Source organism: Microtus oregoni, unplaced genomic scaffold (genome assembly GCF_018167655.1).
Source record: "Microtus oregoni isolate MIOR12 unplaced genomic scaffold, Mior012 000004F_ref0000308, whole genome shotgun sequence".
In the NCBI taxonomy this organism is placed as follows: Eukaryota; Metazoa; Chordata; class Mammalia; order Rodentia; family Cricetidae; genus Microtus; species Microtus oregoni.
Window position 1 is genome coordinate 30,130,543 of NW_024543063.1, and position 13,080 is coordinate 30,143,622.

At 47.7% G+C, this 13,080-nt stretch overlaps 1 long non-coding RNA gene across 1 annotated transcript in view; it reads left to right on the plus strand.

The window, feature by feature from the left end:
* LOC121446798 overlaps positions 1-12,511 on the plus strand; it is a 15,995-nt gene extending 3,484 nt beyond the window's left edge. The window contains exons 2-3 of the long non-coding RNA XR_005974133.1: positions 1,237-1,389; positions 12,153-12,511. This is a non-coding gene — a long non-coding RNA (uncharacterized LOC121446798). The remainder of the gene's footprint in view (positions 1-1,236; positions 1,390-12,152) is intronic.
* The last annotated feature ends 569 nt before the right edge of the window (positions 12,512-13,080 follow it).

The following is a 13,080-nucleotide window of genomic DNA, read 5'->3' on the forward strand; positions in this document are numbered from 1 at the left end:
GGCAGAAGAGAGTATCAGATCCCCTAGAAATGGAGTTACTGGTGTGTGTGCTGGGAACCAGACCCAGGTCCTCTGCAAGACCAGCAGGTACTCTCGACCTCCCAGCCATCTCTCCAGCTCCCCTCCCCCTTTTACTTAATAAACTGCAGCTTTACTTCATACTGACTTGTTCTGAAATTATTTTCTGTTGTGCAGTCAAGAATCCTAGCTTCCACTGGGTATGGTGGTGCACATCCTGATCTCAGTGCCTGAAAGGAGAGGCAGGTGGATCTCCATGAGTTCAAGACCAGCTGGATCTAAGTAGTGAGTGCCAGGGCAGCCGAGGCTAGGTAGACAGACCTTGTCTTAAAAACGAAAACAAACAAACCAAAAAAAAAAAAAAAAAAAAAAAAACCCAGCTTCCCCTGATTAGAGATTTTTGAAAGAACTCCGGCAGCTGCAGGCAGCTGCATAGAGCTGTCTCTTGCTCCTCGTTGCTGATTCTAATAGCAAATGAGTATCCTTGCATCTGTGGTTCAGCCAGCCGACCTCTCTGCTAAAGTACTTTGGAAGCTGTAATTTCCTTGAATTATTTTGTATCTAGTTCTTCGGGGACTCAGGTACTTCCTTTCTTGCTTTCTCTTTGTTGTTGTTGGTTTTATTTTTGATACAAAGTCTCACGCTGTAGCTGAGGCTGGCAAACTGACTATGTACCCGCATGGAACTGGCATCATCATTGCATCAAGTGCTGGGATCGAGGCATGTGCCCTACTGCTTGGCCTTCTGCTGCTCTGCCAGCTTAGGCTCTGAGCAAAGCCAACTGCTTCTGATTAAAGCAGTCAGAAGAACTGGGGTTCCCAGACCAGGAAGAGGTCAGTGTTACCCGAGATCAGCCTCCTCCTTCAGATCTAAATGTCCTTCCTGACACACACTGCCTCTGGCCAGAAGGAAGTCACTGGGTATGATGCTAATTTGTGTGTTGGCAGAAACTGAGAAATCTGAGAAACTTTCTCAGGGTCGTAGAGAAAAGAAAAGTATGCTTTTGGTTGGTCAAAAGGTTGTGAGTTATCTCTCAATTGTTAACAGTTGGTTGCAGGTTGGACTCCTGCACTTTCCCCTCTTCTCATGGCTGAACTTGACTAGTTTTTTTTTTTTTAAAGCGTCTTTTCATATATAAATATATATGTATATATATATATATATGTTTTGTAAAATATCTGTCTATCTCTCTCTGTCTGTCTGTCTGTTTTGTGAAAGGTTAGGCCGAAAGACCCTTGGGAAGGATACTGTTTGGGGGAAAATAAGACAGAACGCAGAGAGACCCTTCTGTCACCCCAGCGAAGTCAGCGTGAGAACTAGAACAAGAAGCACGGTGCAGCTTTGGCCGAACCAGGATTCTTGAGATGCGGGGTGAGTGGTCTTTGCATCTCAGCATTTGGGGTCCAGGAGAAGGCAGACCTCTCCCCATGTTCTTAGTGTCTGATCTGGAGACACTGTCGGTTGTGCACTGAGGTTTTGCCAACGTATTAACTTGCATTTCTCTTTAGTCACCCCCTTTCTCCTCAGAGGAGTTTTTTGGCAGACTAAAAGCAGGTCCAGGTGGGGGGTGGGAGTTGGGGGTGAGGGGTGAGCCTATCTAGGTGAAGGAGGAGGGGAAAGGGTTGTCTCAAGGAGACCAGAATCCCACCCCTTCCCAGGTTGGTGTCCTCTACAAAACTAGCATTTGGTTTCTGCTTCTGGACTCTATCAGATGGTGTGACAGGACCGCATATTTGATGACGACAGTTTGGGGCTTAGGACTTGGTGACATGGGTCCTTGGGGCCAGGCTTGGTGGAAACCCTGCATAGCATATGGCTCTCCAGAGCTGGAACTGAGGAGTATGGGCCAATGGCTTCCAACAGCTGGGACTCAGAAACATCTGGGTATTACCTCGAGGAGGAACCAGGCTGTGAAGTTACATGTGGAAGCTTGAACGTGTGAATTTAGTTACACCCAGGTGGGTGAAAACGATCCCATGAATGAATGCATCAATGAATGCCATGAAGCAGGAAGATACTTTGGGGGATAACTTTCCAACACTAAAAACAAAACAAAACACCAAACCTTTGCCACAAACACATCTGCTCCCAGGGACTGTTTGCCTGGGTGGGGTGAGTTAACTGCTGGAACAGGGTCATCCCAGTGCATCAGTGCTTAACACAGTGACGTTCAGGTCCTGCTCAGTCCATCTTGGCCTTCTGGGCTGGATGGTGGGGTTCGCTGTGGCTCTGGTAGCCTCAAGCATCTGAACACACCTCTAAATCACTCCGGTGAGGCAGGAAATGAGACATTGTGTACAGCCAAAGACGATGTCCTTGGGAACTAATGGGCCAGAGAAATCATTGACTATAGCTAATTCTAAAGAGGACAGATAAGAAGTGAGATATCAAGTCCCCAAGGGACTGAGAGGTCACACGGGAAGCTGTTCCGACCGCACCGGAGTTCCCAGCTCTCGGCGGCTCATTCTTCACTTACTTGAAGCAACTTTGTTGAAGCACAATGGACACCATGAATTAACACTTTGGTCATTTTGCATTTCTGTAAACCTGTGCTTTTTGCTGCAGGTGCCGCAGCTTTATCAGGCTCAGCTTATACATTTGTGTCCTGTGATCTGGGTGGTTTCTTTTGTTGCTTCTCTAGAATAATGTCTTGTAAGGTTCATTGAGTGGTGGCTGTAGAGACTCTAGCATCAGTCTCTGTATCATCCCAGTCCGCCTCCAGTGGCGTCACACACACTTCCTGTGGAATATAGAACTTTATGACAATTGCCACTCGCCTCTGCCAGCACCCATGATCCGGATGTCATGGCTCTGGCTATATGCTGTGTCTGCTTTAAGCAGCCAGTTCCCGCGCGCACGCGCACATGTGTGGGTGCGTGTGTGTGTGTGTGTGTGTGTGAAAATACACTTACAACATTTATATCCCAACTAAGGAATTTCAGACTTGGCAGTCGTTCTACTAGATCCAATAATTCCAGCACTTAGGTGAAGCAGGGGGATCAGAAGTTCAAAGTCTTTGCTGCAGTGTAGAGTGGAGGCCAGCTTTGGCTACATGAGATCTTGCCTCAAAGAAAGAAAGGAAAGGAGATAGATAGATAGATAGATAGATGGATAGATAGATAGATAGATAGATAGATAGATAGATATAGATAGACAGAGTTTATTAAGTAGAGAAAGATATTGTGCATGCTTTAGCTTCAAGTATGAGTGTGGTAAAAAACCTCAGGGAGGCTTAATATCTACCTATGTGAACTTGTGGTTCTTAGGGCTGTACTGCTCAAAAGACATTATATACAACTAGGTTAAAAGATAAGCAAAGTTTAAAAATTAGGTAACAGTTAAAGATTAAGTAAAAATGAGTTAAGTAAAAACCCATCAGGGTTCACCTGTTTGCTTAAAGAATTTTCTCTGGTGACTGAATGGTAAGGTGGCTGAGAAGGCTCATTGTTTGGGTGTAGGGATAAAAGAGGGGCGTTGATAGGTTGAGCCCGAAGGTCGCCTTCCGGCCCTGGGTAAGCAGGATTCAGTTGCTTTGGTGAGCTTGTCAGCTGTGCTGCGGTCTCCGACTCTGTGCCTACAGGAAATGTAATCAGATTAAAAGGTGAGGTGTTTTTTCCCTTCCCACGTCCCCTGAACTTTGCTGTTTTCCTATCTTGCTCCCAAAATGCAATTTCTTAGCTAGGTGTGGTGGCCCACACTACTCTAACCCCAGCACTTGGGAGGCCGAGGTAGGGTTACTGCTGTTCCAGATATCCTGAACTGCAGAGAAACATGCTATTTCAAAGAATCAAAACAAAAGTAACAAGAAAATAATTTAAATTCTTTCTTTTCGTTTTGGAAACAGGGGCCCATGTTGCCCAGGCTGATCTCAAACTCACTACTTAGCCTTGAACTTCTGATCTTCCTGCTTTTTCCCAAGTGCTGGGATCACAGGCTTGATCACTACTCCTGATTTTACGTGATGTGGGGGACAGAACTCAGGGCTCTGTGCATGCTAGGTAAGCCTCTGCCATTTGAGCCACATCCCTAGCCTGTTTTCTTTCATTGGTCAAACACTATTCAGTGTGTTGTATACACAGTCTCAGGTAGTCCAGCCTAGCCTCAAACTTGCTCTATAGCTGAGGATGGTCTTGAACTGTCTATGTTTTGAGTCGGGGTTTCTCTGTCTAACAGTCCTGACTGTTCTGGAACTTAACTTAGTGGAACAGGCTGGCCTCAAACTCCCAGAGGTCCACCTGCCTCTGCCTCCCAAGTGCTGGTATTAAAGGCCTGCGCCACCACCACACAACTTGACCTTGAACTCTTGATCCTCAGGATTCCATCACCTCCCAAATCCTGGGATTGCAGGCATTCACCACCACACTAGGTTTAGACAATTCTTTTAAATAGTTTATGGGCAGCAGGGATGCTCAGTGGGTAAAGACACTTTTTGATCCCCGAGCCCATGGTGGAAGGAGAGAACTGACTCCCCCAAGGTATCTTCTTTTTATTTTATTTTATTTTATTTTCCAAGGTGTCTTCTGAATAGCAGGTGTGTCCATACTTATAACAAGTAAATGGGGGAATAAAAGAAAAAGAGCACATTGTGTTTATCAATTAAGTCCCACTTTGGGGTTATGTTGCCTGGTACCAGTTCCTTCTGCACAGAGGACTCCGGTGACAGACCTGGAAGCTAACATACTAGCAGAGAATTCCTTCAGCATCACACGTGGCCCTAAGCCATGCATTCCTGAATATGCTCAGCCGAAAGTGATCACTGGAAGGTGTCAGGCACATTTTGGGGTAGGGAACGTGTGTTCGAAAGGTGAAAACGGTGGACAGGAGTGCCTCTGGGTATGCTCAGATTGCACACAGGTTTAGCCAAAACTAAATAAAGGGCACTTTGAAGGTGTTTTACACAGCCTGCCCCTGAAGTACCAACTCACTTAGAGGCGGACGGTTTCCCATAGTCCCACTGTTCGTCAAGTGTTTCCGGTGGCTGTGCGCTGCTCTTATATTCATTTCTTAATGCGAAATGAGTCACTTATCTCAGCTTTTAATGATCTCATCTTTTTCTCTGGTTTTAAGCAATTTGATCTTGATGCGCTATCAAGTGCTTCTCATCACGATTCTTGTTCTTGGGTTTTACTAGGTTTCTTTGTTCTACAAGTTTATCATTTTTATACGACTTGGAATTTTTTTTCAACCGTTGTCTTTTCAGAGGTTTTCACCCCTGCCCCAACCCCCGTCTTTTACAGTTTGTTAGGATGCCTGAATTTGTGTTTCTGTTGAATCCTTTCGCTGTTTCATCTTGTATGGTTCCTGTTTCTGTGTCTTTCAATTCAGAAATCTTTCAGCGGTGTCTCGTTGCCTGCCTCACCCCCAGGCTCTGCCCTTGTATCTCTCATTCACGTGGAGAGAGACTGTGAACTCTGTGGCTGCACTAAGTTCCTATCTCTCCTCCAGCTTCTCAATTGCACAGTCTGCTTTGTATTGTGTCTGTATATATTTGTGTGTGTGTTTGCACACGTGTGTGCACATGTGTGTGTGTTTGTGTGCATGCACACAGTTCTGCTTATGTGCTTGTGGAAGCCGGAGAGAAATCTCAGCTTTCATTCCTTAGGAGTTTCTCCCTGGTCTGCAGCTTGCCCATTAAGCTAGACCACGGGCCAGTGAGCCCCACAGAGATGTCCACAACAGATCAGCCTGTCTTCTCCCCAGCATTAGAATTACGAGCATGTGCCAGCAAGCCTGGGTTTGTTTGTTTGCTTGTTTAATATGGGTTCTGGGGAGCAAAGCAAGAACTTTGCTGGCTGAGCCGTGTCCCCAGGCCACCATAGTTCCAATGATGATTTTAGCCTTGCTTTTAACTGAGTTTTGTCATGGAAGTGATTCTGAGGCCATTTCTAGTGGCTGACTTTTCTCTTCGTCATGACCAGCATTCCCTCACTTGACATGTCAGGGAATTTGTCACTGACCATCAGACACGGGGATGTTAACCTAGAGAAGATGCGGTGTGCTTGAGCTTGGTCTGGGATCGCAGCTAAATCACTTAGAAAGAACTTAATGCCCAGCACCTCCTGAGGGCATTCCACTCAACACCACACTCTTGATACAGGTATTTTTTGATAAACAGTGGGGCTAGGAACTCATTTCTTTGGTACTGGGATGGAATGGTAAGCTCCACCCACAGCTCTTTATTATTATTTTATTAAAATATTCTTTTGTGTTTGGAGACAAGGTCTCCCTAGGTAGCCCAGGCTGGTCTTGAACTCTCGACCCTTAAGCTTCTGACTTCTGAGTATTGGGGTGGTATAACACCATATTGGGTTTTCATTTGTTTGTTGCTTGTTTGTTTTTTGAGACAGGGTCTTGCCGTAACACCTGGGCTGGAGGGAGCCTTTGGCTTTGGTCTCCTGTCCTTCTCAGTATTGAGCGTGTTCTTCCATCTCTGTTCTGTGTTTGGGCTCAGACAGTAGCCTACACCAGCTCCATCCTCTAGCTTGGGAAACCCTGCATCTTTCAGTCCTAGGAGTTTAACCTGGGGCTATGTGACAGCAGAGAGATCCAGGTCAGAGGCATTCAGATTTTTTCCTCCTTTGCTGAACCTGTGTGGACCAGCTGCCAGCTGACGTACACACCGCGAAACACCCTTCTGCTCTTCAGTGTTGGTGTGTTCTGCCTTCCCAGAGCTCTATGGCTTCAGAGGCTTGTACATCAGCCAGGTTGCCACCATCTGCAGGCTGGGACACCCTCTGAGGTCAGATGTCACAGCCAGTTTCTTCCGGTACTGACAGAGCTCTTCCCTCTCCTGGTTTCTGAGGCATTGCTGCTGTGTGAGATGCTCTACACACGGCTCCAAACTGCCCCCATCCTCAAGTGACGTTCCTCCCGTGTGCAGGTGACTCAGTGTCCCCTTGTGAGTGTGTGTGTTCTGTGTGCTCAGATGCACCTGTGTGTGGGCTCTCATGGGTGGGACAGAGACAACTTTGGTTGTCATATCTCAAGGACTACTTGTTTGTTGGAGACAGAGTCTCTCTCTATAGCCTTGGCTGGCCTGGAACTTGTTGACAGAGGTTTCTATTCCTCATGGACCCAAAGCTGTTCAGTCCCAAAGAAACACACAGAGGTCTACATTAATCATAAACTGGTTGGCCTAGTAGCTCAGGCTTCTTATTAATTAATTCTTACATCTTAAGCTAGCTAATTATTCTTGTCTGTGTCAGCCATGTGGCTAAGTACCTTTTATCAGTGAGGCATTCTCACCTTGCTTCCTCTGTGACTACTGCAGACTGACGCTTTCCTCGTCCCAGAATTCTGCTCTCATCACCCTGCCTATACTTCCTGCCTGGCTACTGGCCAATCAGCATTTTATTAAAACAATACAATATAAGTGACAGGGTACAAGACCATTGTCCCGCAGCAGGAACTCAGAGATCTACCTGCCTCTGTGTGCTGAGTGTTAAAGGCATGCACTATCATGCCTGGCTGCTTTGTTTTAGGTAGTTGAGTGGCCTGTCTGAGCACCAACCCCCGGCCATGTGTGTGTTTCTCCCCACCCCTAGTGAGAGGACTGAGAGAATGTTATAATTTCCCCTACGAAAGGAGGGACTCTTGCTTGCCACTGAGCATACGACAACTGGAAATTGGTCTGTAGAGGTTTTAGGAGGCTCCGTGAAGCCTGCTGCACAGTACTGTCAGATGAAAGTTGGAGGGGCCTGTGTCTGCCTAGGAAGGAGGCCAGTGATGGGACTGGCAAGGAAGTGACCACCTCGGTGTCCTTCCTGAAGGCTTGTTTACCATGAAAGTGCCCTCCCCTAGGAGGCTGGATCCCCACTCTCAGACTGGCTGTCTACCCTAACCTGTATCATCCCCCTGAGCGCTGGGGAGCTCCAGCCCCTCCATTACCAATCTTCAGATTCTGGAGAGGCCTGGAGCCAGCCTGTCTCCTGTGGCAGTGAGCTCTAAAGTGGCTTAACATCTGTGACTGAGAAGCTAGGGCATCCTCCATCGCTTGGCCTTATCAAACGTGGAGACCTTCCCTTCAGAAATACAGTTGAGGTCCAATGTCATACATCATTTTTTGGTCCTGCGGTGCCCCCTGGTGGCTGGAGTCTAGCTCCTAGCGGACTCAGCCTGGTGGCCCGGAAAGGGTGGCCATCCATGAAGAACTGTTGTGTCTTGTCTGATGATGGGGGGTGCAGTTTATAAAAGTGATGTGGGTTGAATTGTGTACCTCAGAGATATAAAGTTTATCTGGAAAAAGCTTCTTTGCAGATGCCATTTTGAAAAAGAAGCCGTGGGCTAGAGCGATGGCTCAGCAGTTAAGAATATTTGCTGTTCTGGGTGAGGACCCAGGTTTCTTTGTGGCAGCCAACAACCATCTGTAACTCCAGCTCCAGGGGCTCTGACAATGGCTTTTGGCTCCCACTGGCACTGGGCATGCATATGGTGTATATACATATGCATATGTATGCACATGCTTACATACATACATACACAAAGAACAGGAGGAAAAGGTATGGACTGTTGAGATGGCTCTTCCCTATTGGGTAGTAGAGCTTGGCAAACCTGACCATCTAAGTTCAATCCCTGGGACCTAATTGGTGGAAGGACCTGACAGCCTTCTGCAAATTATCCTTTAACTTCCGCCACATGTGTGCATGTGCGAACACACGTGGACACACACACACACTGCAAAAAGAAAGGAAGGTGTAGACCTTGGGGTGGCCCCTTAACCTAATGTTCTTTGTTTCTTAAGAAGAGGAGAAATGCCAGGTGGTGATATTGCACCCCTTTAATCCCAACACTCGGAGACAAAGGCAGGAGCATCTCTGAGTTCAAGGCCAGCCTGGTCTACATGGAGAGTTCCAGGACAGCCAGGGCCACACAGAGAAATGCTGTCTTGGGGGAAAAAAAGGAGAGACATAGAGGCATACATAGAGCAGGAATACCACGATCGCAGATCAGAGCTTGGAGTGATGCACCTATAAGCTAAAATGTTTGAAGAGGGGCCTGGGTCAGATGGTCCTTGGCTTTGGAAGACGCCAGTCAAGACTTCACATTCATTGTGGATTTTTAGCCTCCAGAGCTGTGAGACACATGGAGACATGTGTTGCTAAAGCTTCTTTGTAACATAGCAGATGGCGGAGAGAACAGAGAAAGGGCTAGGGACAGAAATAGACAGACACGGAGAGAGACAGACACGGAGAGTCTGGGCCATTTTGCTGGGCCTGCTTGTTTTATTTAAACAGATAAGAGAAAGCCCTGGAACTCCGCTAATACAGGTAGCTTTTGTTTTAAGTAAATGTATTCTAAACTCTACAGCAGAAGCATGATCTGAAATAGAATCTTTCTGTCTGCACTGTGGCTGTCTGTCTCTATGGGTATTGTGCTTGCCTAGCATGTGCAGAGCTGTGGGTTCGATCCCAAGCAAACTACGTGTGAAGATGCACACCTGTGGTCTCGGTACTCGGGTGCTGGAGGCAGGATTTTAGGCCAGCAGAATAAATGCTGCACATCCTGTTAGCGCCACAGTTTGATTTAGACCCGCAGGGACATGAGTTCGGTAAGGTTCCAGATGCTGAGGGCCACAGAGTCTGTGCTGCAGTTACTCACTTCTGCCTAAAGGGCAGCACAGCTTACAGTTTAAAACGCTTTCTGTGATCCCAAGTGGAAAACAGGCGATTCATCCCCGCTTTTAAAGAATCACACCTGAGGCACGAGATTTTAAAACACCCACCCGCATGTTCCCACAGCTGCCCACCGTCCTGCCTTCTTCAGTATTTCCCTCCTTCCTGAAGACATCCGTTGGGCATTCTGTAGAACAAGGACACAGCATCACGAGTCTTAGCCCTTGCTCGTTTGAAAACCTTATTTTGCTCTCAGCTTTGTCAGATGTTATTTCTTGGCAGAGGATTCTGGGTCAGCAGGTTTTTCTTCCCAGGCTGCCTGCTGGTGTCCGGCTTCTGTTGGGAAGCCAAATGCAGTTACGCCAACTTTGAGCCCCACACAAGCTGTTTTATTTTGGGTTGCCTTTAAGATTTCTCTCTGTGCTGGGCGATGGTGGCGCACGCCTTTAATCCCAGCACTCGGGAGGCAGAGGCAGGCGGATCTCTGTGAGTTCGAGACCAGCCTGGTCTACAGAGCTAGTTCCAGGACAGGCTCCAAAGCCACAGAGAAACCCTGTCTCGAAAAACCAAAGAGAATAAAAAAATAAAAGATTTCTCTGTGTATTCTTGCATTTTTCGGAACTTGACTGTGATGGGCTACCTGTGCCCTAATGGCGTTGGGCCTCTCACAGAGTCAGTCTTTGAACTTCTAAGATCGGTGGCGTTTTTAGAATCCTAGAAAAGTCTATGTGTTTTATACTTACCCTCCCCCCAGATATCTTTTTTGTTCTATTATTATTTGATTTTATCCATTTTGGGGTTACAACTGTAGGGTGTCGGGCCATTTGCAATGTGTTGCTTCTCCAGCATCACCACCACTGCTGTCACCACTGTCAGCCCCACCGCCACCCCACCACAGCCTCCGCCCCCACCTTCACCACCGCCACCCCACCACAGCCTCCGCCCCCACCTTCACCATCCCCACCCCACCACAGCCTCCGCCCCCCACCTTCACCACCCCCACCCCACCACAGCCTCCGCCCCCCACCTTCACCACCCCCACCCCACCACAGCCTCCCCTCCACCTTCACCACCCCCACCCCACCACAGCCTCCGCCCCCCACCTTCACCACCCCCACCCCACCACAGCCTCCGCCCCCCACCTTCACCACCCCCACCCCACCACAGCCTCCGCCCCTCACCTTCACCACCCCCACCCCACCACAGCCTCCGTCCCCCACCTTCACCACCCCACCCCCACCCCACCACAGCCTCCGTCCCCCACCTTCACCACCCCCACCCCACCACAGCCTCCGCCCCCCACCTTCACCACCCCCACCCCACCACAGCCTCCGCCCCCCACCTTCACCACCCCCACCCCACCACAGCCTCCGCCCCCCACCTTCACCACCCCCACCCCACCACAGCCTCCGCCCCCCACCTTCACCACCCCCACCCCACCACAGCCTCCCCCCCACCTTCACCACCCCCACCCCACCACAGCCTCCACCCCCCACCTTCACCCCCCCACCACAGCCTCCGCCCCCACCTTCACCACCCCCACCCCACCACAGCCTCCGCCCCCCACCTTCACCACCCCCACCCCACCACAGCCTCCGCCCCCACCTTCACCACCCCACCCCACCCCACCACAGCCTCCGCCCCCACCTTCACCACCCCCACCCCACCACAGCCTCCGCCCCCCACCTTCACCACCCCCACCACAGCCTCCGCACCCCACCTTCACCACCGCCCCCCACCACAGCCTCCGCCCCCCACCTTCACCACCAAATCTGTCTCATATCAGGAGAGCCACCTGATATGGGACAGAAGAAAATCCAAAATTAAGGGATTATTCTGTTGACACTAAGCTCATAATCCTTTGGTTTTATTTTGACTCTTTAAAACGTTTCTTTTTTTTTTTTTTTTTTTTTGGTTTTTCGAGACAGGGTTTCTCTGTGGCTTTGGAGCCTGTCCTGGAACTAGCTCTGTAGACCAGGCTGGTCTCGAACTCACAGAGATCCGCCTGCCTCTGCCTCCCGAGTGCTGGGATTAAAGGCGTGCGCCACCACCACCCGGCTTAAAACGTTTCTTAAGGTATAAATATTATCTCAAAATTTGTAAGATTGGGCTGGAGAGATGGCTCAGAGGATAAGAGCACTGGCTGCTCTTCCAGAGGTCCTGAGTTCAATTCCCAGCAACCACATGGTGGCTCACAACCATCTGTACTGAGATCTGGCACCCTCCTCTGGCGTGCGGGCAGAATGTTGTATACATAATAAATAAATAAATCTAAAAAAAATTTTTTGTAAGATTATCATACATATTTAAACTTTCTGTCATGATATTAATGGTCATATAGAGTACTAGCTAATTCTAGAAATAGGCTTCATCTAGCTTCCTGTATGTGATTTTGGGTTTGAGTCTAAAGCAGGTAACTAGGAATTAAACTTATGTACCCTGGATGTATTTAATAGATTATGGTCCTTTAAACTCTCTGAGATCTGCTGCATATGACACTCAGAATGTTTACATTTTCTGCAGTGAACCATGACCATTCCTGGCAGTGACCTTTGAGGTCTCCAAGATGATGGGGACCTGCAACAACAAATCCACCTGACTGCAATAATGCCATTAAAGCTGACAACCACCACCCACAAATCAACTGCTCAGGACAACTTCAAAGCTGCTAAGAGGGTCCAGCCTGATAACTACTCCAGCCAGGACTTCAAACAAGCCCTGCATTTTCCCATCACACCTAGCCTAGACATCAGCTAGTTCTCCCAGAACTTGACCATTATCTTAATTTTCTCAAGGTCTCCTAAAGGTGCCATCACCCCCAGACAACAGGAAGTGATTTTAAGAACGCAATGCCCATATTCCCAAGAGGTAGGGTGGGTGATTTTTGGCCAGTCAGAGGGTTATGGATGCTTATCATCATTTAGAGGGTGTGGTTACATGCTGTTATTGGTCATGGTCAGGGAAGAAACTAAACAAAGGAGACTAGATTCAGGGATCTTGTTCTGGAAAGAAAAAAAGGGGGGTATAGGAGTGATAGAATAAAAGGGTAGATGATTGAATCTACTTTTAAACTGATGAAGCAACTACTAGTCTTAAATATTTTATATTGATAAGGATTTTTGTATATTGACACAAATTTAAGTTTATTTTTGTTATACTATATATATGGTTCTCCTCTTGTGTAAGGAATTGCATGTATGCAGCTAATTTAATAATGTATTGTAAATTTGTAGTCCTTGAAAGTTATTATTACAAACTATTTAAGATAATTAAAAAATACAGGTTAGTAGTTAGTCATCTAACAATCAAATTTGTGACCATGTTAGTTAAGGTATGTTTTCAAGGTCAAACAGATATATTTTAGATAGACATATGGTCTTCAAACATTTCAGAGACCTACACAATATGGAGTTTAAGATATTTTAATAACAGCTGGTCAGTGGTGGTACAT